This window comes from Piliocolobus tephrosceles, chromosome 3 (assembly GCF_002776525.5).
Source record: "Piliocolobus tephrosceles isolate RC106 chromosome 3, ASM277652v3, whole genome shotgun sequence".
Taxonomy (NCBI): Eukaryota; Metazoa; Chordata; class Mammalia; order Primates; family Cercopithecidae; genus Piliocolobus; species Piliocolobus tephrosceles.
In genome coordinates, this window is record NC_045436.1 from 164842680 (window position 1) to 164866816 (window position 24137).

General features: G+C 37.5%; 1 protein-coding gene across 6 annotated transcripts in view; it reads left to right on the forward strand.

The window, feature by feature from the left end:
• The window catches only part of KCNIP4 (potassium voltage-gated channel interacting protein 4), a 1209980-nt gene that overhangs the window by 955131 nt on the left and 230712 nt on the right, over positions 1 to 24137 (forward strand). The window lies entirely within an intron of this gene.

A 24137-nucleotide genomic window follows, 5' to 3' on the forward strand; every position in this document is an offset into this window, starting at 1 on the left:
CAGCAAAAATGTGCTTTGAACACTTGATTTGCAAGCGTTTCATTTGCATTCCCCAGTGAGTCTCATTGCTCATGTGTCTCCTGAGTGGGAACTCATACACACAAGACAGGACTGTTACTATCAATAAAAATTAGATCCATCTAACATAAATTTTACTCTTGCTGTCCAAAATGAATTTTGTTATTCAGAGATTGGAGAGTTTTAAAAAGTTGATTAACTTTGCTTTAACTATTTGTATGTATCAAACACACACACATACTTTTTTTTTATAAAATAATGCTTTTACTAACATAATACCCTTTGAATCATTTAAACCTAAATCATTTGATATCAATTCTACATGCAAGCCCTTCTCTCTTCCTAAGTGAAAGAATGGCGTCCCTGAGATACTTACTAATATTTCTTCCAGATATGGGTATGATCTTTTATTGCCAAGTTATGAATATTTATCTCTCACATTGTGTTTAATGTGGGGAGATGGAAATATTTAAACTTGCCTATGCTTTCTGTAATCTTTCTAACTATAGGAACTAAGACCTGATAGCTATGATGACATCATCCCAAAGCACATCCGGTATACAGGTTGTTTCTGTTAATATGTTAATAATGGTCAATGTATCTTATCTTCAGAAAGGCCTTTTATTCTGCAAAGTAGGTTCATTAGGTTCTGTTTAGACGATATAAGAACATACATTCTCTTGTAATCTTCATACCTTCTTTAAAGTGTTCTCTATCAGTTCTGCTTTGACACAATACAAATAATACTGTGATGGGATTAAAACCTCAGAATTTAGTTCTTTTTCCTTTTCTTATATTTCACAGTAATTTTATTTAACCCCTGAAGGAAAAGAATGCATAATCAGGCTTCTCCAATGTTACAGAATTTTTCATTCTCTTGTGATTTCTGCCTCAATGCACTAAATGCTAGTGTCTTAGTACAGTACAAGTAATTTCAATTTCTATGATTGGAATACTTTGCTTCTATTTTATTTTGTCACCATGTTTTTGTTCTCTGGACTTAGTTGAGCCATAGCCCCCAACTTCAGTGCATTGTACTGGAGCTGACTTAGTTTCAGAGCTGGGTTCTAAAGGACAACCCTCACGAATGTATTGAGGAAGTCAACTTTCACAGTGCTATGAGGATAGCGCACAGTTCTTATATTGTCAACGTTAATAACGTAGAAATTTAAGAGCAAAAGTCCCAAGTGTAAGGCCCCTGGCAACGATTCAGCTTTTATTCTTCAAGGTCTGTTTCATATCACTTGAAGTTGAAGGTTTGCAGATTCAAACTTCAAATTTGAGTTTCAACAAAACGAAAATTAGAATTGTAAACCTGACTCCACCAAATAGAATCACAGAAATTTTGAGTTGATCTGAAATATCTTCCTTGGGAGAGGTATCTAAATCATATTCCTATCCATATCTGAATCTATATTTCTACATCTACACACACACACATACACATAGAGATATGCATAAATATTTTTAGATATTATGTGAAATGTTCAGTAAGCTGGAGAAACTTTTGATTCGATATAGAATCCACGATCATGCTGAATCACAAGGATGCAGGTTATCCCCATACACGAGGAAAGACCCACATATACTTGTTGAGCCAGTCCCTTTTTCCTCTGAAATACATGTTAGGAAATATTAGTCTGGGCCAACTCTTATTTTGCATAGGAGACAACTACAATCCAGTGAGGTTAACTGACTTATCATAAGGCAAATGTCACTGGGAGCAGAAGCAGGATCAAAAAACAAAGACTACTGAATCCTATACCATGCTTTTCCTACTGCAACATACTTTTATACATCTTCCTTAATGTTGGGAAAAGGAATAAATGAAAATGCACTTTGGAAGTTTCTGGAATTCTTGAGCCTTTTCCTGAATTGACTGTTAATATCATGTGAAATATTTGTGGCAGAGGCATTTAAAAGAAAATCATATAATGGGCATATAATTTCTACAAGATTTTGACCTCAATCCAGGAATGGGACCCAAGCATGGGATATAAATGAGCTAAGCCAGACCGCTGACCTTTGTCATAAATTAGAGGCAAGATTAGGACAAAAGCAAGCCAAGCTGTCTCCCCAGCCCCTTGCAAACCTCTACGATCTGCACTGAATTTTGACCAAATGTGACTTACATTCAATCATGATGAATGTCCAGTTCAAGCAGAGTCCAAGGATGAGGCCAGTGAGGTGACACCTCTATCCTAGGCCTCCTGCCTGTTTCTTTAGACTATGACATTGTCTAAGCAGAAACAGAACCTGGACTTTTTGATCAGTAGCCAAGTAAAGGATTAAGAAAAAAATGCAGCTAAAGTGCAAACCACCATAAAAAATTAGATTATCAGAGCCTTCATTCTTTCTAGCTGCAAATAATAAAGGCTGACAGGGTTATCCCAATGCAAATTGCTAAATTCTTCATTAAGATTACACCACCTAGAAACTGTAACCCACAAGAGGCCAGAGAATTAGCCTCTTTTTTTATGGTGGAGAAGTGCAGGTGAAAAAGCCCAGAATAGAAGTTTGAGCTTCTTTTAGGCAGCATTGAGCTTACACGCTGTCCTCAGGAAGCAGCGATACATCAATGGTACCATCATGGAATATTTTCTCCAGTGTGATTTTCTATATAATACATTAGAAAGTACTTCTGAGTTGATTTGAATGAGATGGTCCATATTAATGTTGAGATAAAGCAGTATTGCCTTAATATTTTCATCTCTAATGTTGACCAGAATTAGACATAGAAAAGTATTAAGAGAAATAATTACTTGTTTTAGTTTCCAGTTTTGATGGCCTTATTTAAAAAAAAGTTTTAATTGAAATTCACGACTTAGGACTCAAAAGCAATTTGTAAAGAAGATCAAAATAACCAATGTGATTTTAATATAGGGATTTGAAATTTTGCATGTATCCACTCATTAGTAAGGGGAAGGAGAAAGAACACTCGTGAGATTAAGCGCATCATTTCATACTTTAGCTTGTGATCTTGTCATATTGAATTCTAACGTGTGCAGGGTACCCTGTTGGGTATTGACTGAGAGGGTAGGAAAGTGTGAGATAAACATTGAAGTGCCCTCAACAAGCTTCCATTCTAGTAAAGGAGACTACTTACTAGACAAGACAACAGGAAATAATGCAGGGTGTAGGCCCAAGCCATGGCCAGTAGAAGCACAGGTAGAAAGGTTCATTCTGGAAAGGACTCCAGGGAAGGTTTAATGGAGAAGAAAAACTAGTTGTACAGGACATTGGAGTGAGAGAAGCGTTTCCCAAATTGGAAAATCCAGGAAGAAGATTCCAGGCTGAGCAAAGAAATTTAGGTATGACTCTAGGCCCAGACAATGGGTGGCTTGCGTGGAGTAGGACAGTGAATTGAGTATGGCTCATAGCATGTGGGTCTAAGGACATTAAAATAAAATATGTGGCTGGATAAGTTACTTGGGGTTCAACACTAGAAGTGCACACTTATTGCTAGCCATTGAAGAGCTGTTGACTCAAAGACTTCAACTTTCGGGAAGCAAGTGGTACAGATCCATGTTTTAGGTCGGTCAACCTGGGAGTAGGTGAAGATGAGTTCAGAGGTAAGAAGGTGGAAGCAGAGATACCAGTTATGCTTTTGTAGCAATTCAGAGGGGAGATTAGAAGGACAAAAATCCACAGAATTCTCTCCTCAATAAAATTCTTGGGGAGAACTGTTCATTTCCAGTTTTTCCAGAAGTTCTTATTTAATATGATATCCATGACATACAGCTCTTTGGAAACAATATACTCCTACTTTATTTCAGAGCCACTTTGTTTGGCTTTATTAAATATCTTTTTTTATGAGAAAAGAAAGAAATGTGGAGTATGCAGAGATCATAACTATAAGTATAGTGGAAGGAACTTAAAACTTTAGATAGATTTATCTGCTGTCTTATAAGGTCTTCAATTATTGTAAACTTTTTATTTTGAAAAATTTTACACCTAAAACAAGGTATAGAAAATAGTGTAATGAATTGTCATATATTTATTATCTAGCTTCAATAATTATCAGTACTTTGCCATTTGTTATCACGACTTGCATTTAATAAATATTTATTGATTGTCTGCAGTATGTCAGGCACTAGGCTTGGCTCTAGAATATAGAGATCAATTAAAGATAGTTGCTGCCTTCAAGAAACTCTCAGTTGCATAGGAAGAAAAAGAATACTAACAAATAAAATATAATACATCATGAAGAAAATCCAGTACAAGAAAATCCAAGAAGAATATAAGGTAATTAAGCCCAAGTGGAGGAGATGAAAGCAATCAGAGATGACTCCATGGTGGAGGTGACCTCTAATCTTGGTTTTTATGGATGAAGAGAAGCATATAAGATTGATATGTAAGAATGGTGCTTATGCAAGTACTATATGTAAAACACTGGGTGAGGTAACACCATGTACAAGCACAGGGCCATGACACACCATGTGAAATTCCTGGAACAACAATAAAAAGTAGGAGAGGAGTTGACAGTTTTACTCCTTCTCCTTAATTGTACAATTATCCTTGCTGTTTAGCACAGTGCTTGGTATATGGAAGTTACTGAAGAAAATTATGGCCTGAATGCCATTTGCTTCCATAGAGGAATAGTGCCAGTACACATCTGCTTATCCCGCATAAAAAATAACTTCCAGTATCACTTTCAGGTTTCCAAAGTAGCCTAAAACTATTGATTCATTAAGATTTTTGTTATATATACTTTTTCTGTTAGTAACATTTCACATCACAATCCCCTCGCAAAGTGAAGATACCTGCACAGCAAACACATCTCTTTGTTAGAACTCCTGAGCCAGGGAGATAATTTCAATTAAGATAACCAACAATGAGCTGCAGAATCCCAGCTTGTATGAACTCTGGTTTGCTGGAAAAGCAACACTTTCAATTCTGTAACTGGAAAACCGTTTAGATTTATTGCTAAAATATAACAAATATGTATTACTGTGTGGAAGGGAAGGGAGGATAGTCAGGTGTTTTACTGCCTTCAAGAAATTTCCAAATTGGTTAGGGGCCAAACAGCTCATGAGTAACTAATCCAAGATGAAAAAGTATTGTCAGAGGGAGTAAGGCCTTTAGAAAACTGAAAAAGAAGAGCCATCTAGAAGATTCTGGCGAAGGCTGCATAAAGATGGTAACTTTTTAAATCTCAAGATTTGAGAGATCCAAAACTTTGACAGGTAGAGACTAGAAATTAAAAGCAGAAATTTGAACTATATTTTTAAAAGACAGGCAGTTTCCTGAAATCATTTTTGTAATCAGATTGGCACTAAAAATTTCATTATTTAAAATACCAACTTTCTGCTTGGATCTGGCAATGTGCTTGATACTGATGAGTTTGGGGACTATTATTTTCCAGTTCTAATTATTTTTACTTACTTTGGTAACTTGTGCCTAATCCAATCTGGAAGAGGAGAGCTATAATTTTAAGTGGGCAGTTAGGGGAGTGGAAGGGGAATGCCCTCCAGCCAAAAATCATCAGGAAACACACCTGTGGTTGAATAATTGTCTTTTATTATTCACTGCAGAAAGAGAGAATACACGTTGCAGAGAAAGGTGGAATGTCTCAGAGAGTGTTAGGATTTATTGCAGGGTTTGAGCTCATTTTGGTGCCTTTGGAGAAGGTTTAAGGGAGCAAGACATTGGCCTGGACAGGAAGCTGTCAAGAAGCCAGAGTCATGCTGTGATTGAGTAGCTTGTATCTACAACTAGTGAAGACTAGACAGAGGTGAAAGCTGTAATAGATAAAGAAGCAGTTGTTACTTGTATTAGCTGGGATAGGATATGTTTCATTATTTTTGTGGTTTAAAGTTCATGTTAGGCCAAGCGCGGTGGCTCATGCCTGTAATCCCAACACCTTGGGAGACCGAGGCGGGCGGATCACCTGAGATCAGGAGTTCGAGACCAGCCTGACCAACATGGAGAAACCCTGTCTCTACTAAAAACACAAAATTAGCAGGGCGTGGTGGTGCATGCCTCTAATCCTAGCTACTCTGGAGCCTGAGGTGGGAGAATCGCTTGAATCCAGGAGGCGGAGGATATAGTGAGCCAAGATCATGCCACTGCACTCCCGCCTGGGCAACAAGAGCAAAACTCCATCTCAAAAAAAAAAAAAGAAAAAGTTCATGTGTTTGCTTCCGTTCAAAAGTGAGTATAGAGTGCTCTTGTTACATTGATCAACCGTGGGTCCACAGTGGTGTTTTCTGATGTCCATATTCTATGAAATGGTTTATCATCAGCAAGAAAACAACAAGACCTAACTAATAAACCAGCTCAGCTCCTTCCGGATGCCCACAGGTGCTTTTCATCGTCTCTTACATAACAAGGGAGAAGGCAGAATAAGGCGAGAGGGAAGAGTATAGGCTATAAGGCAGACAGATTTGAGTTTAACTCCTAATTCACTAACTGTGAACAAGTTACTTAATCCTCCCAAGCTTCGATTTCCTTTTCCTATAATGGGGTTAATAATCCCAGTCTTTGAAGATTATTGTAGGGAATACTAAAATATAACTGGAATATCTAGCTCTATTCTTCATCCACAGATAGGAGCCAATCAGTGCCTTTCTTGTCATTGTGTTGAAACAACAGTTGCCACGTTCCAATTTCTTGAGTTTGAGTAGGCGTTCTCTGAAGAATGCTTCAGAATCACCTAGCTGACCTGTTAGACCCAGATTGTTGGGCCCAACCCATGGAGTTTCCAATTCAGTAAATCTGGGGTTGGGGTCTGGGAATTCGCATTTCTAATGGGTTCCTACTTGAGGATCATGCTGCTGGTCCAGGGGCCAAACTTTGAGAACCATTGAGTTAGGTAATAAATTAGAAAGGCCAAACCCATGGTATCTGCAGTGTGTTCTGCGCCAAGTTGTCTGACGCCTGCTGAGCTTGATTCTCAAGCAGTGGCCAGCCAGCTTTTTCAGCATGAAACACTTTAGATTTTGTGGGCCATGCAGTCTGTCACAACTCCTCAACTCTGTTGTAGCACAAAAGCAGCCATAGATAATGTGCAAACAGATAGGTGTGGCCATGTTCTAATAGAACATTGTAGATGCTCTTTGAATCCCATACAATTTTCATATGTCACAATATATTTATTTAATGTCTTGCCTTTTAAACCATGATTTCACATGTGAAACAATGTTTAGCTGGCAGGTGATACCAAAATTGACAACCGACTGGATTTGGCCTACCACTGTATGTCGCCAGCCCTTGTTCTAGAGTTGGCAATAAAGGGAACCATTGAGAAGGGGGTGGGGGTCTCAGGTTGAAGACTTATTGTTTTTTGGAAATTTAACTAGATTTATCTGTCCCTTCTGTATTATTGAGGGGATGGAGGTCTAGTCTCTTTTTAGGGGGTTGGTGGAATTGTCTGCCAAACTGTCAAGTGATTTAAATGAACACATACGTGTTTGTTCAATAAAACGACTTCCTTTTCCCTAACTTCACACTGCTGGACCAACTTGGATAGTTGTTATATAAATTAAGTCATCTGCCTGGTATTGTCATATAAGGAATCAATGCTTGAGTGCCCTGTCCTGCTGGTTTTCATTTTTGGTATTATTGTCTCTTGGAAAAGTTGATAATACACTCTTTTCGTTGAGCTTGCAAACTCTTATTTCATAGATTTGTTAAAGACGCATATCAATTTTTAAAATTATATTGCTATTCACACTGAGCCTTTTGAGTCTAGGACACATACATTCGGTCAACAAATATTAAAAAATAAAATCACCTTAAGTCAACGCTCTCTTAAAAATAAAAGATCCATAAGTAGTGGATAAGATCATGGTCTTTGAAGTGAGACAGACCTAGAGTTCATTTCCAGCTTTTCTTTTTACTGGCTGTGATCTTGGAGAAGATATAACCACCTGAACCTCAGTTCTCTCATTTGTAAAATGGAATACTGGTTGTAGCTACCTCACGGCATTATTGTGAAATTTAAATTAAATGATACTTGTTAAAACTCTCCTTAGCACAGTGCCTATCACACAGAGCTCAATAAATATTGGGTATTATTTATAGTGTTAACATCATTGCTTTCTTTGCTTTGCATAGTCATCATACCTATTATTAGCATAATCATTTATTCAGTCATTTATCCAGGAAAGAAAGGTTTTCAAATGTGATCTGTGTGCCAAGAACCGTACTAGTCATTGAGAACATAAAAACGTAATTTTCACTATGTTGGGTTTATATATAAATGAACATACCAATAAATTAGTTTAGTAAATTGCCTGGGCCTCACATCTATGTAGATTTTAGAGAGACATAAAAGAAAGATTGACCAATCCTATTTAGAAAGTGGAGAGCATCAGAAAGGACTCAAAGAGGTGATCTTTGAGCTGCATCTAAGCAACACTTTTAGCACTCAGCATCAAGCAGACTTGAGAACCACTGGCAATTGATAAACCCTACTTTAGCATTTCCAAGAACACCTCATGTTGATCTCAGTTTCAAATTCCTGGCTTATATTATTCACAGAACTCCTTCTCCTACACAAATGCCACTCTTCTTTCCTCATTTCAGCTTTAAGTGAAACGCACCCTCTCTTTAATACCACCCTTTCTTCCTAATCTGAATTCAGTTACTCCTGATGTATGTAGTACAGCAAACACAACACTTAATAATAAAACCTGATGCACTGTCCGTCAAATCACTTAATTTGTGTTCATTCATTTTCTCCCCAGCTGAACAAGAGACAACGCCCTACCTCAGTACAGTGTGAATTTTCCTGTATTTCCACAGTGTCCAGAGCTGTAGGGAGTGGGTTACCCAGGCTCGATGATACAGGCATAAACAGATACCTTGTGTTCTTGCACTTCACATTGTTGTGCTTTGCAGATAATGTGCTTTTTACAAAGTGAAGGCTTGTGGCAACCCTGCTGAACAAGTCTTTTGGTGCCATTTTTCCAACACCATGTGCTCACTTTGTGTCTTTGTGTCACATTTTGGAAATTTTTACAGTATTTCAAACATTTTCATTATTATTATATCTGTTTTAGCGATCTTTGACTAGTAATCTTTGGTGTTACTAGAGAAATTTTTGTACCACATACACCAGGAATAATCGAGTTCGGATTAGGAGCACCATGAACCACATCCATATAAGACTGCAAACTTAATCTATAAATACTGTGTGTGTTCTGACTGCTCCACTGACCAGCCATTCCCCAATCTCTCTCCCTCTCCACAGGGCCAGCCTATTCCCTGAAACACAACAATATTGAAATTATGCCAATTAATAATCCTACAATGGCCTCTAAGTGTTCAAGTAAAGGGAAGATCATATATCTCTCACTTTAAATCAAAAGCTAGAAAGCATTAAGCTTTAGTGAGGAAGACATGTTGAAAGTCAAGATTGGCTGAAAGCTAAGCCTCTTGTGCCAGTTAGCCAAATTGTAAATACAAAGAAATCGTTCTCAAAGGAAATAAAAAGTGCTACCTCACTGAACACATGAAGGATAAGAAAGCAAAACAGCCTTATTGCTAATATGGAGAAAGTTTTAGGGATCTGAATAGAAGATCAAAGCAGCCATAGCCTTCCCTTAATTCAAAGCTTAACCCAGAACAAGGCCCTAACTCTCTTCATCTCTGTGAAGGCTAAGAGAGGTAAGGAAGCTACAGAAGAAAAGTCTGAAGCTAGCAGATGTTGGTTCATGAGGTTTAAGGTAAGAAATCATCTCCATAACATAAGAATGCAAGGTGAAGCAGCAAATACTAATGTAGTAGCTACAGCAAGTTACCTAGATGGTCTAGCTAAGGTAACTACACCAAACAACAGATTCTCAATGTAGATGAACCAACCTTCTATTGGGAAAAGATGCTATCTAAAAGTTTCATAGCTAGAGAGGAGAAGTCAATGTCTGGTTTTAAAGCCTCAAAGGACATGCTGACTCTCTTAGCAGCTAATGCAGCTGATGACTTTAAGTTGAAGCCAGTCCTCATTTACCATTCCAACCTAAACTTTGCCAGGATTCTATTCCATCTCAAGAAACCACTTTCTTTGCTCATCTAGAAGAATTTACTCCTCATTTGTTCTACTTTGATCATGAGATTGTAGTAGTTCAGTTAAATATTCAGGTTCCACTTCTAAATCTAGTTCTCTTGCTATTTCCACCACATTAGCAGTTACTTCCTCTACTGAATTATTGAACCCCTCAAAATTATTCATGAGAGTTAAAGTCAACTTTTTGGCTGATTGAAAAATTACGCTAAATCTACTCTGCCTGTGCTCTATAAGTGGAACAACAAAGCCTGAATGACAAAACATCTGTTTACAGCATGGTTTCCTGAAAGTTTTAAACCCATTCTTGAGACCTACTGCTCACAAAGAGATTCCTTTCAAAATATTAGTGCTCAGTGACAATGCACCTGGTCGTCCAGGAGCTCTGATGGAGATGTATAGGAGATTAATGTTGTTGTTATGCCTCTGAACACAACATCCATTCTGCAGCCCTTACATCAAGGAGTAATTTTGACTTTCACATCTTATTATTTAAGAAATACATTTTGTGCTGCCATAAAGAGTGATTCCTGTGATAGATCTAGACAAAGTAAATTGAAAACCTTCTGGAAAGGATTCATCATTCTATATGCCATTAAGAACTTTCACAATTCATTATTGGAGGTTAAAATAACACTAATAGGAGTTTGGAAAAAGTTGACTTCAACTCTCATGAATGATTTTGAGGGGTTCAATAATTCAGTAGAGGAAGTAACTGCAAATGTGGTAGAAACAGCAAGAGAACTAGAATTCGAAGTGGAGCCTGAATATTTAACTGAACTATTACAATCTCATGATCAGACTAGAACAAATGAGGAGTACCATCTTCTAGATGGGCAAAGAAAGTGGTTTCTTGAGATGGAATCGACTCCTGGTGAAGATGCTATGAACATCATTGAATTGATAGCTAGGAATTTAGAATACTACATAAACTTAATTGAGAAAGCAGCAGCAGGATTTGAGAGGATTGAGTCTAATTTGAAAGAAGTTCTACCGTAGATAAAATGATATCAAAAGCATCACATGCTACAGAGAAATCTCTTGTGAAAGGAAGAGTTCAATCAATGAGGCAAATTTCATTGTCTTATTTTAAGAAATTGCCACAATTACTCCAAACTTCAGCAAGTATCACCTTGATCAGTCAGCAGCCAACAACATTAAGGCCAGTTCTATCAGCAAAAATATTATACTTGCTAATCTTTTTGCAATATTGCTGAATAATCAAATGATTGTTAGCAATTTTTAACAGTAAAGTATTTTTAAATTACAGGTTGCACATTGTTTTTTAGACATAATGCTATTGCACACTTAATAGACTACAGTATTGTGTAAACATAACTTTTATATTGACAGGAAAACCAAAAAAGGAAAGCGTGGTTTGCTTGATTGTGATTATTTTTATTGTAGTGGTCTGGAACAGAACCCATACTATCTTTGAGGTATGGCTGTATTTATCAGTGGGTTCTTCAATTGCATCTTTAATACATTGTCCTTTTAAATCAATATACTTGTCCTTTTAAGCCAACATGCTTTTTAAATCAATATACTTGTCTTATCTCAACCTCATCCCCATACTGGGAAGTATACCTTGACTTAGGCAGGAAAAAAGAGACTCTGAGGCTCTGACTCTGAAACTTCTATGGCTCCTTCTCCCTTTCTTCTGTGCCTATCTTATGCTCTAGTGCTAGCAAAACTCCCCACCATTTTCCAAACACTCTCTACTCTTTCATCTTCATGCCTTTTACTGAAGTATGAACGCTCCTCCTTCTAGAACACATCTCTCAGGTGTTCACATGATTCTGATTAACTCCTTCTTATCCTTTAAGCTCAGCTTAGGAGGAATTTTTTCCAGAAAACCTCCTTTGAACCACCTAGTTAGATCAAGTGCCTGTTTCATAGCACTTCAAAGTGCATTAAGCTCTTGATTTCTATGTCTTTCTCTTTTGATAAATTTCAAGCATCACGTAGGTAGAACACTTATCTTTCTATCCTCAACGCCCTATGGGAGTGAGTGAACTTTTAGGTGGATCATGGACAGGCAAGTTTATTCAGAGGCTCTGGTAATATAATAGCTTACTCAGAATTTACACAACAGGCTTGAATTAATATATTAATAATTTTTAAACATTTTGTTTTAGGCAGGGATTCTCAACCTTGGCACCATGAACATTTGGGTCTGGATAATTCTTTGAGTTATGTGCTGTCTTCTGCACTATAGGATGACTGACAGCATCCCTGCTCTCCACCAGGGATGCCAATAGCACCTTTCTGGGAGTTGTGACAAGCGAAAGTGTTTCAAGGCACTGCCAAATGTCCAGTGGGTGCAGGGTAGGTGAGATCACTCCCCCAACGCTCATTGAGAACCACAGAGTTGAGGTATAACCAAACACAGTTTGTAAGCCTTTATATATACATGCTTTCATAAATTACAAAACTAAATTTAAATTTGAAAACATCAAAGCACTGAAAATTATTGGAAACCAAACCCGAGTGTTGGGGAAGTATATGATTTTCTACTACACAGGTAATAAACAATCATTGAGGAAAACGTATAAATACAAAAGAAAGAAATATGAGGAAAATACCCCCAGTCCCACCATTCTAACCATAACCACTGATAATATTTTCATTTGTTTATTTTCAATATTTTTCTCCATGTATATCTGATCACTTAAACTTAATAATATTGTATTACTATAAAATTTTATACAGATTTAAATTCAAGATTAGAACACAGGTATTTTTACATTAGATTACAGATTTTTCATAAATATTTTAATACCTATATTATAGCCTATAAATGTGTGTAATATAGTTTACTTATCCTGATTTTAGAGTAAGTAATTTCTTCTTTTAGTATTTGGAAAATTATGTAATAAATTATCTGTGTGTGAAGTTCCTTATATATTTAGAATTGTGTTCTTAAGATGGAGTCATAGAGTGGAATTAATGGAACAAGAGAATGAACTGTTTCAAGTCTTTTCACACACACACACACACAGAGATACAGCAAATTTGCATTTCAAAAGGGACACTCAAATTTACCTGTCCCACTGTAATGTGGGGAGTAACCAGTGGTTTGGGCTCACTGCAGTGTCAGGACATGCTATTGATTAGGGTATACTTGGAAGGTGAGCCCTAATGACATGCTGACAAGCTCAATGTTAATGGGTGTTAGTGATTCCAAGAACCTTTGTCTTAGGGATGGACTGCTAATGGCTTTTAAACCAATATTAGGAATTTTAATTTTCTGTAAGTATGAAATTCTCATTAGAGCTTGAAAATACTTTTCCTGTTCTCCTCTCTTGTCAATCCAGATGCATCCCTTTATGAAAAGAGCTAACACTTTTATCAATTATCACATCCCTTTTAACCATCAAGCCTGCTACGAAGCAGGCATTAGATTATTCATGGAAAGAAAAAATAATATCCTTTTGTACCAGATGAAGTATTTCCTGGGTCTGTGTATTTAGGAGGAAAATTGGCATGCATAAAATTATTGCTATGCATATTCAAATAAATATTTCCTGGGACTTAGTAGTAGGTGTGGTTTACTTAGATGAATTTAAATAGCAGGGAGGCAGTAGAGAGAGTAATATCTCTATGTATTTTTATACTTTAAGTCCTAGGGTACATGTGCACAACGTGCAGCTTTGTTACATAGGTATGTATGTCCCAGGTTGGTTTGCTTCACCTATCAACTCATCATTTACATTAGGTATTTATCCTAGTACTATCCCTCCCCGAGGACCCCACCTCCAACAGGCCCTAGTGTGTGATGTTCCCTGTCCTGTGTCCATGTGTGTTCTCATTGTTCAACTCCCACCTATGAGTGAGAACATGCAATGTTTGGTTTTCTGTCCTTGTGATAGTTTGCTGACAATGATGGTTTCTGGCTTCATCCATGTCCCTGCAAAGGACATGAACTCATCCTTTTTTGTGGCTGGATAGTATTCCATGATGTATGTGTGCCACATTTTCTTAATCCAGTCTATCATTGATGGAGATTTGGGTTGATTCCAAGTCTTCACTATTTGTGAATAGTGCCGCAGTATACATACGTGTGCATGTGTCTTTATAGTAGCATGTTTTATATACCCAGTAATGGGATTGTTGGGTCAAATGTTATTTCTAGTTCTAGATCCTTGAGGAATCGCCACATTGTCTTCCACAATGGTTGAGCTAATTTACACTCCCACCAACAGTGTAAAAGCATTCCTATTTCTCCACATCCTCTCTAGCATCTGTTGTTTCCCAGCTTTTTAATTATTGCCATTCTAACTGGTGTGAAATGGTATCTGATTGTGGTTTTGATTTGCATTTCTCTGATGACCAGTGATGATGAGCATTTTTTTCATGTGTCTGTTGGCTGCATAAATGTCTTCTTTTGAGAAGTGTCTGTTCATATCTTTTGCCCACTTTTTGACAGGATTGTTTTTTTCTTGTAAATTTGTTTAGGTTCTTTCTAGATTCTGGATATTAGCCCTTTGTCAGATGGTAGATTGCAAAAGTTTTCTCTCATTCTGTAGGTTGCCTGTTCACTCTGATGATGGTTTCTTTTGCTGTGCGGAAACTCTTTTGTTTAATTAGATCCCATTTGTCTATTCTGGCTTTTGTTGCCATTGCTTTTGGTGTTTTAGTCATGAAGTCTTTGCCCATGCCTATGACCTGAATAGTATTGCCTAGGTTTTCTTGTAGGTTTTTTATGGTTTTAGGTCTTACATTTAAGTCTTTAATCCATCTTTAGTTAATTTTTGTATAAGGTGTAAGGAAGGGATCCAGTTTCGGCTTTCTACATCTAGCTAGCCAGTTTTTCCAGCACCACTTATTAAATAGGGAATCCTTTGCCCATTGCTTGTTTTTGTCAGGTTTGTCAAAGATCAGATGGTTGTAGATGTGTGGTATTATTTCTGAGGCCACTGTTCTGTTCCATTGGTCTATATATCTGTTTTAGTACCAGTACCATGCTGTTTTGGTTACTGTAGCCTTGTAGTATAGTTTGAAGTCAGGTAGTGTGATGCCTCCAGCTTTTGGTTTATGATTGTTCTTTTGGCTTAGGATTGTCTTGGCAATCTGGGGTCTTTTTTGGTTCCATATGAACTTTAAAGTAGTTTTTTCCAATTCTGTAAAGAAAGCCATTGGTAGCTTGATGGGGATGGCATTGAATCTATAAATTACCTTGGGCAGTATGGCAATGTTCACGATATTGATTCTTCCAATCCATGAGCATGGAATGTTCTTCCATTTGTTTGTGTCAAGAGATTAATATCTTTCATAAGAGGCATGCCCATGTTCATCTCAAGTAAATGTGTGGGGTGTCTTGTTCATGTGACAAAGTTGAAGACCAATAGTCATAGATATTTTGAGCAAGAAGACATGAAAGCTCATTCAAACTTCTCCAAGATATAGGTCATGATAAAGTAATGAGTTGCCCAGGGTCCCTTTGTGACTTAATAGTAGAACTTAGTTGTAGAGGCAGAATGGTACTAAGGTTAGGACACACTGAGCTTTGAAGATAGGTCAAATTTTTCTAGAAACGCTGCTGGCTATGGTCCTATGCAAATCACCAAACCTCTCTGAACCTCAGTTCCCCTGCCCATAAGATGAAAATCATCATAATATCAACTTCACAGAGTGCTTCTGAGACACAGAATAATTTTGATACAAGCCACATACCTAGTATTCATTTAAATGGTAAGCACTCACTAAAAGTGCCTAGTATTGTAACCTAGATTTTCTAATGGTTTAGTGTGTCTTCTTCATATATAACTATTGGTAGGAAGAATCCCAAACATTGTGAATAGAATATTGCCAAAAACATTATTTTCTTCATGCTGATTTTGAGTATTTATCTCTTGTAAGTTATAGTAAGCTTAGTTCTGTTACATATGAGATAATCCATAGGTATTTTCCATTTTTATAGATAAAGAAATTTCTTCAAATTTGCTAAGTAACTTGACTACATTATGAACTAGCAATCGGTAGAACTGGAATCAACCACAATCTTCTGAAGTTAGAGCTCAAGTTTTTTTTTTTTTTTTTTTTTTTTGAGACGGAGTCTTGCTCTGTCGCCTGGGCTGGAGTGCAGTGGCCTGATCTCAGCTCACTGCAAGCTCTGCCTTCCGGGTTTACGCCATTCTCCTGCCTCAGCCTCCGGAGTAGCTGGGACTACAGGCGCCTGCCACCTCGCCCGGCTGGTTTTTTGTATTTTTAGTAGAGACAGGGTTTCACTGTGTTAGCCAGGATGGTCTCGATCTCCTGACCTCGTGATCCGCCCATCTCGGCCTCCCAAAGTGCTGGGATTACAGGCTTGAGCCACTGCGCCCAGCCAAGCTCAAGTTTTTCTATGTTAATCTTCCTTTTAGTACTAAGTGTTCTTTTTTATTTTCTAAATTTCTATGATAAGTGAAGACATACTCTAAGGTACCTGGATTAGTAAGATCAGGATAGTACATTTAGAATCAAGTACTTTCCCCAGACATCTAATTGAACAGAATTAAGGATATGTGACTTTATATGTCAGCAAATGCATAGTTATTAATGGCCTGTCACAGAAATTCTCTAACGAATAAACAAGAGAATATTGAAGACCAGACAGCAATGAAGTAATTGGTGATGTGATTCCAAATTTAAACAAATTACAGGGGAAAATGCATAATGAAAAAATAATGAGAAGACTGAGGCACCTGAACAAATATCCGAATCCTACATCTGTCTTCACAATATTCAGCAATCCCTAAATATCTCTGGTGCATTGAGGTTGGAATTAGCAGAAACTTCTAAACATTACTTTAGTGAAAAGTCAGAGTCAACTTTTTCCTGTTACTGTGAAGTTTCAAGGAGACACAGAGGAAATTAGCCAAATGAATTTATTCATGACAACAGAGGTTATATAGCTAAAGCTCTCTTTGAAAATGTACCTCATTAAGAATGTGCACAGACAGGATTTTAGTCTAAAAGTTTAATGCTCAAAATAGTAAGTTAGCCTCAGTATTATTGTATCTCTCTTGTATAATGCGTCAACAATAAAACTAACATATAGCTCAGCATTTAAAGCTATACTTAAGGAAAAATACAAAATCAGCAAAGAAATTCTGTAGTTGCAAAATCTTTGTAAAGTTCAGAGTCAACCTGCCTAGCTAATATATTTCAAATACACACATTTTACAATAATAGGAACTATTCTTGCCAATGGCTGCCTAAAATGAGTGGAGAAATTTTTCCACGAAAACAAATCTTCTCACTCTCCACACTCCAGAGAGACCTGAATATGTCTATTCTCTAGGGCACAACTTAAGTCCTGGAATAATTATTTAAGGAAAGTTGATCAGTTTCCTTGTAAAATTGCTATGATTAGAAGTGGAAGGAAATTTTTTAAGTGGGAAGGGCTGGATTGAGACCTTGTACCATGAGATGCCTCTTCTTAGAGAACACATTTGTTTCATTATAAATGGTGTCAGTGGTGAGATTTCCTTATGGTGCCATGGTCTTCAGTCATGGACGTGGCTTATGTGTTACGTGAAAACCACAGAAATATCAAAAGTAGCATGGACTCTGAGATAGCAAGCGTATTGTTTTGAGGCCACTCCTAGATATTGGCAGGAATATAGGATAGGCAGTGAATACTTTGATTTATTCTTCCCTTCCTTTGCTTCTTTTTGAGGCCGCTTCTAAATATGGATGAGGACTACCTTCACACTTAACTATAGTGTGAAAGAATAGAGGCAAATACCAAGCAGAAGGTTAAAAGTTAAACTTAATTATATTCTTATATTGCTTTCTCTCCATCTTCTCTTTGGTTAAATAGAATTATTTAAAGTTTGTCTTGAAAGAGAGGAAGCAACTCAGAGATTTACCACTCTTCCTGAACCCGTACACTACTAGCCAATATTTGTTTAATGTGCCTCTTAATTAAAAAAAAAACTCTCCAAAACATTTTCTAACATAATAAAGAAATCTTCCTCTGTAGGTGAAAATTAAGAGCCTTGAAATTGCACTTGGATCTGTCCTATCTCATCACCAATTACTCCGTATTAGCTCTAGATTTTCTTCAAAGGCTAAGAAAATTGGATATTTTAAGTAAGCCAAAGACGATTATTTCCCTGGTACAGCTAAGCACGTTAAATATAGTCAGCATTCACAATACTGCTGTCTAAGGAAAATAAATGTAGTGAACATCAAACAGGCTAAACAAATGGCTCAGGATAATTTTTGTGACAGAAGCTTAACCCTGAGTAGCTAGGGAAATCATCAGAAAAGTGGATGAAGGCCAGGGTACTCAGTTAATTAACACCTCCCCCCCAAAAAAGATGACTTGCTGAGCTTCAGGCTGAAGTGTACTTTCTGTGAATGTTGCCACAGTAATATCTTTCTTCTCTAAAGAGAATACGGATTGCACCCATAAAGAATGATGCTCCCAGAATGATTAAATATTTGAACCACATGCTTTAACTCTGTTTTTACCTTCATGTCAAAATCTAATTTCCACCCCCCATCAATGGATACTACGGTCAGGGGTTGACTGTATCGTGGGCAAGCATGTAAGTCAGATGTGGGTTTGAATTCTTATTCCACCATTTACACAATCTGTGTTCTCTCACGAGTGATTCCATTTTCCTGAAACTCAAGCAGGGGATGTAAAACAGCAACTGATTTCCACAGGGTTGTCTTGAAGCCTGAGGACCTCACATGTATAAGTATGTAAAATACTTACAGGTTCTCGAACATTAATAAAGCCCATAAATGGCAATTCTTTTGTAGTGTATAATCATCGATATTCAACTGTTTTTATGCTTAGAGTATAAGTTGGAAATTCATAGAATTCTTTACATACATTTTAAAAACTACACTTTTGCCACATCTAACCAAACACCATGTGAAGAGGTTGGCACCCATCTTTTTGTTTTTCTTTTTTACCTTGAAGAAATAGAACAAAGCTCAATGAGCTGTTAAACAGAGAGTAGAGAATCAACTAGCCCTTCCGCTCTCACCATTCCCACCCCTGAAATCACCGGCCTGCTCTCCTACATCCATCTGAGCTCAGTTATCCTTAAAATCATGTCTAGTGCCCTCTTATTTTTTTTTAACCTCTTCTTTTCTTACAATGTTTACGGCACAAAATCCACTCTAATTTCTTTTTACTTAGTTTCCACTGTGTTTATTGCATCTCTTCTCTTAAATAAAAGCTTCTTGAATGTGGGAAACATGCACTACTTTTTTTTTAATCCATAGTACACATAGCACCTTACTTAAGAGCATGCAGGAGTTCATTAATAAATCATTGTTATTTAACTTGAAGAAATACATATAGTAGAGTTACGTGACTCCCTGAATAAAAAAAAAAAAAAAAGTGTTCATATAATAGGAATAATAATAGTTCACAAAAGGGATGATCATTCATAATAGTGTGTTATTTTATTATTTATACTTTCTTTTTTTGTTGTTTTTTGTTTTTTGAGATGGAGTCTCACTTTGTCACCCAGGCTGGAGTACAGTGGTGCAGTCTTGACTCACTGCAACCTCTGGCTCCTGGGTTCAAGAAATTCTCATGCCTCACCCTCCCCAGCAGCTGGGACTACAGGTGTGCGCCACCATGCCCAGCTAATTTTTTTGTATTTTTAGTAGAGACAGGGTTTCACCATGTTGGCCAGGCTGGTCTTGAACCCCTGGCCTCAAGTGATCTGCCTGCCTCACCTCCCAAAGTGCTAGGATTACAGTTGTGAGCCACCATGTCTGGCCTATTTGGAAATCACTATATGTGCTCCCATTTCATCTTTGTACAACTTAAGAGAAGAGAAAGAATTTTTCATCACCATTTTACAGGCAAAGTGAAGGTTAGAGAAGCTGAATGACTTGCCGATATTCTAACTAGATGTTTATACTTTATGATAAGCCCAATTCAAATGGATAAAAGATGAGTTGAACAACACTTTAAGGCTTTTAGAGATTTCACAATTTAAACGTCCTAAAACTGAGATTGTCACTGAGTTATAAATCCTGTTATCACTTATCTATACATTTTTCTTCATGTATTTTTCAATGCTGCAACATGTCATTTGATGGTGTGCATTTTTATGTTTTTTAAATTTATTTTCAAATGAACAAAATGATAACTAAAAATTTAAGGTATGTTTTTGAAGTAAATGGGATAGACAAACCTGGCTTGTTGGTTTTAATGCTTCCATCCATGCCCAATGTTAGTACTGTGATGTCTGTATGTATATCTGACAACATCTCTTGTTCTGACTATCAGGATCCCTCAGAAAGAGCCAGTAAGTAACATCACCTTTACCCCTACTCAGTTCTGTACAAATAAGGACTAAAGCAGAAACATGGGTGACGACGAGAAAATGTGGTCTCTGTTAATGATGGAAGCCAGGTGGGAGGCTTTGCTTAGTGCAAGAAGCACAAGGACCTGCAAGCTAGGTCCACAATTAGGCAGACTCAGCCTCTCAGTCAGGAATGATGAGACATTCCAATTTGGTGTGTGCAATTAGGTGTCAGTCACACAATTCGGTGTGTGCAATTAGGTGTCAGGAGTGATGCTGACCGGGATGGATCCCCAGTTTACAGTGTAGGGAAGAGTGGTCCTGCCCAGGGACACTCAGGCTTGGAAGCAGGGGAAAATTCTGCTTCTTTGGCAATTTGCTTCCAGAAAGACAAAGATGAGAAATTGAGCAAAGCAGGAAAGAAATTGAGCACAGCAGGACATTTATCCTTCCTAAATTTACCCGTCGGAAAAGTCATTCCTCCCCAAGGAGGAAGAAAGTGAGTTAAGTGATGCCAGGGTGGTTTAGGAAAGATACGTAGTCATGGAAACTGAAGGGATGGGAGAAAAGTGCCTTTGGCTATCACTGACCTCTTGATAATCTCCAGCAAAAAGTGTTAGTATTATGAGTTAATGCACATGAGCATTGTTCATTATAAAGTCACTTCTAATCAGAGTACGTGCAGATATTCCCAAGTTGTATGTATGGTGCATTGATATCTCTTTATATAGAAGTGGATGTGGATATTTTGTCTATTTCTTTTCATGGCATTCCAAGGACCACTGTTTTCTGTCCAGGGACCCCTGAGATCAGAATATTCAGGGTAATTGATTCCTATGTTAATTTTTCTGGTTCTACTTTTACCTTCTCATCTTGGAGCCACACCAGCGCCTTGTGGTTTATACAAGCACCCAGTTGATCACAAGGCAATTTAAGTTTATGAAACACTAATGGAAACCGAGTTATCTATATCAATTTCCTTTTCTTTTTTTTCTAAACTCTGTGTATGTTCCAAATGCACACTCTTTTTCATTTCCTGTGGTAGTTTGAATTGTTGCCTCTGCTGAGTTTTGGGGCTTTTTCATTCTTCACAAGAAATCGGTGTATTCGTTTCTCAAAACCATAAGATTCTTTGAAACTGTCAGAAATCAGGCCTTTTTGCACAGAGCCATGATCTGTGATAGAACATTAGGACGGTGGCTGGATAAAGCTAGATAGCTTTTTAATTCAGGATGTTTTCTTTATTTGAGCTACCTACCAGAGATTTTTTTTTTTTTAACATTCCTTTTGTTTGTTAAGCAATCCAAAAATAAAAATAATTTGTTCCTTCATATTTTGTGATTTGCCTTGCATATTATTTTTGAAAAGATAGAAAAATAAACTTATTTTTTACTGAACTCTTAAGTTCTATTTTACTTTTGCTTAGGCGTTTTGTTTTTGTCTGAGGAATTCATATTTAATTATGAAGTGGAAAAGCAATAGAAAAATATCCCTCAGTAGGCAGAAAGTTATTAAATAAGCAAATATTTAAGAGCATCCCTTGTTCTTGAAGTAAGTTACACCAAAGTGCAGGACGCATTTTTAAAACTGCAAAAACTCCTACTCATCAGTCTCCAGTGTCTTCTTGGAGACTTCCTTGATCTTTCCATTTAAAACTGCACACCTCTTGCCTGTTCTTACATGACAATCTGACTCCCTTTCTTTTTTCTTGATAGTACCTCATTACCTTCTAATAGACTGATTTTGTTTAACATCCGTTTAGTTGTTGTTTTCATTTCTGGTTCACTAATGGATTCCTAGCACCTAAAACAATACCAGCACTTTGTAGGTGCTCTATATTTATTGAATGCATGAGTATATTTTCGTCAGAGTTTAATGGATGGTCGTCCCTGCTAAATGGGGTTCTTCTCAGGACGAGGGGATTGCCTTGCACAGATTTCCATTCCTTGCAAACTTTCTTGTGTGAGTTCCCACTCCCTGTGCATGTGGTGAAATCTTTCCTGGTGCATTCTCTGCCAGACTGGGCACAGGGGGCAGATCAACAACGAGAGCCAAGTGTCCATGAGCAGAAGGCGAGAAGAGGCAGCTAATGGCGTTTTCAGCAAATGAGAAACAACAGATTTTTTGCTGCTTTCCAGGCTGTGCCTAATTTTGTCCAGGTGCTTCTGAAGAAAGTCGTCGTTTGATAGAAACCTGGCCAACCATATCCACCTCTTCTTGCTTGAATTCTTTTTTAAAAACTCTGGAGGGCATAAGCATGCTTACAAATACTTTTGACTACTTATAAAATACTTACGGAAAATAAAGGGAGGCTTATTGAAGACATTTCAATTTGGGATAAGGGGGCATTCCAACTCAGTTCCTGAACACATGTTTTTATCATGCGTGCTCCTCATTTCATCCTATCTGAAGAACTAAGAAAGAAATATGCAAAAAAAAAAAAAAATAAACACTTTAGACATATTATTTGTTATGGAACTTTTCTTTTTTTTTTTTTTTTTTTTTTTTTTTGAGACGGAGTCTCACTCTGTTGCCCAGGCTGGAGTGCAATGGCATAATCTCAGCTTACTGCAAAATCTGCCTCCCGGGTTCACACCATTCTCCTGCCTCAGCCTCCCAAGTAGCTGAGACTACAGGTGCCCACCACCACACCCCGCTAATTTTTTGTATTTTACGTAGAGACAGGGTTTCACCGTGTTAGCCAGGATGGTCTCCATCTCCTGACCTCGTGATCCACCCGCCTCCACCTCCCAAAGTGCTGGGATTACAGGCGTGAGTCACTGCACCCCGCCCAGAACTTTTCTTATTTTTTCTGCACAGTCTGTCTACTCTATGTCTGATAGTAAGCCAGACAATAGTGATATTAAAAATGAAATAATGGCAAACACTTAACTGAGCATGGTGCTTGGTGCTTTTTCAAAGCACTTTGTATTTTATTATCTTGTTTAATCCTTACAATAATTCAAAGAAGTGGATATTCCCATTTTCCTCATCTCACAGATTATATTAAGGATTGCACCCAAGGTTACACAGCTGTGAGATCAGGGTTTGAGCATAAGTAGTCTCCTTGCAGAGCTCATTATTAACAACCACATCCAGCTCCATTAAAGATAAGGTTTCTGTGCTGAAAGGTTCAAGGTGGGAACAGAGATACACAAACAGAAACCTCATAAAATGTGATGATAGTGGTGTAATTAAAACAAAAGATATAGCAACTAACTCTGTTTACTGGAGCTGGGGAGAACATCAGAGAGTGTGTGTGTCATGAGATTTTAGGGATGATTAAAAGTTTTCCAAGTAGAAAAAGAAGAAAAATACCTAGGATAAAAGGAGGGAGAATTTCAATAATCAGTCTCCTCTGTGAATTAGCATATACTAGCTTTCAACAATTCTCATCCATACCCTTTCTTGCAGATACAATTTTAGCATTTTGGGGCCAAGCCTTAAACCTGTGTACAATTTCAGCATTTTGGAGCCAAGCCTTAAACCTGTGTCACTGTCTGAAACCATAGCAAGTAAAATGCTGTCTAAGTACATTATAGGGTAGCAATTAGAATAACAGAAGGCAGTAAACACATGCTGCTAAAGGCAATTATTTCAAAGTACAGTCATTTATTTTGGCTACTTGTAGTCGGGGCCAAGAGGCATGTCACCCATTTGGCCTGTGACTATCCTCTCTTATGCTCCTCTCGGATAGCGGCTTCAGTGCACATGAAAAATACCTCATTTTCAATCTTCCTTCCCTCTTCAGTGTTGCTGACTAAACCTCCTCCAGTAGGCGATAAATGGAACCTTTTCCATAGGGCCACAGTAATAATTTAGAGATTTCTATACACCCACTGATT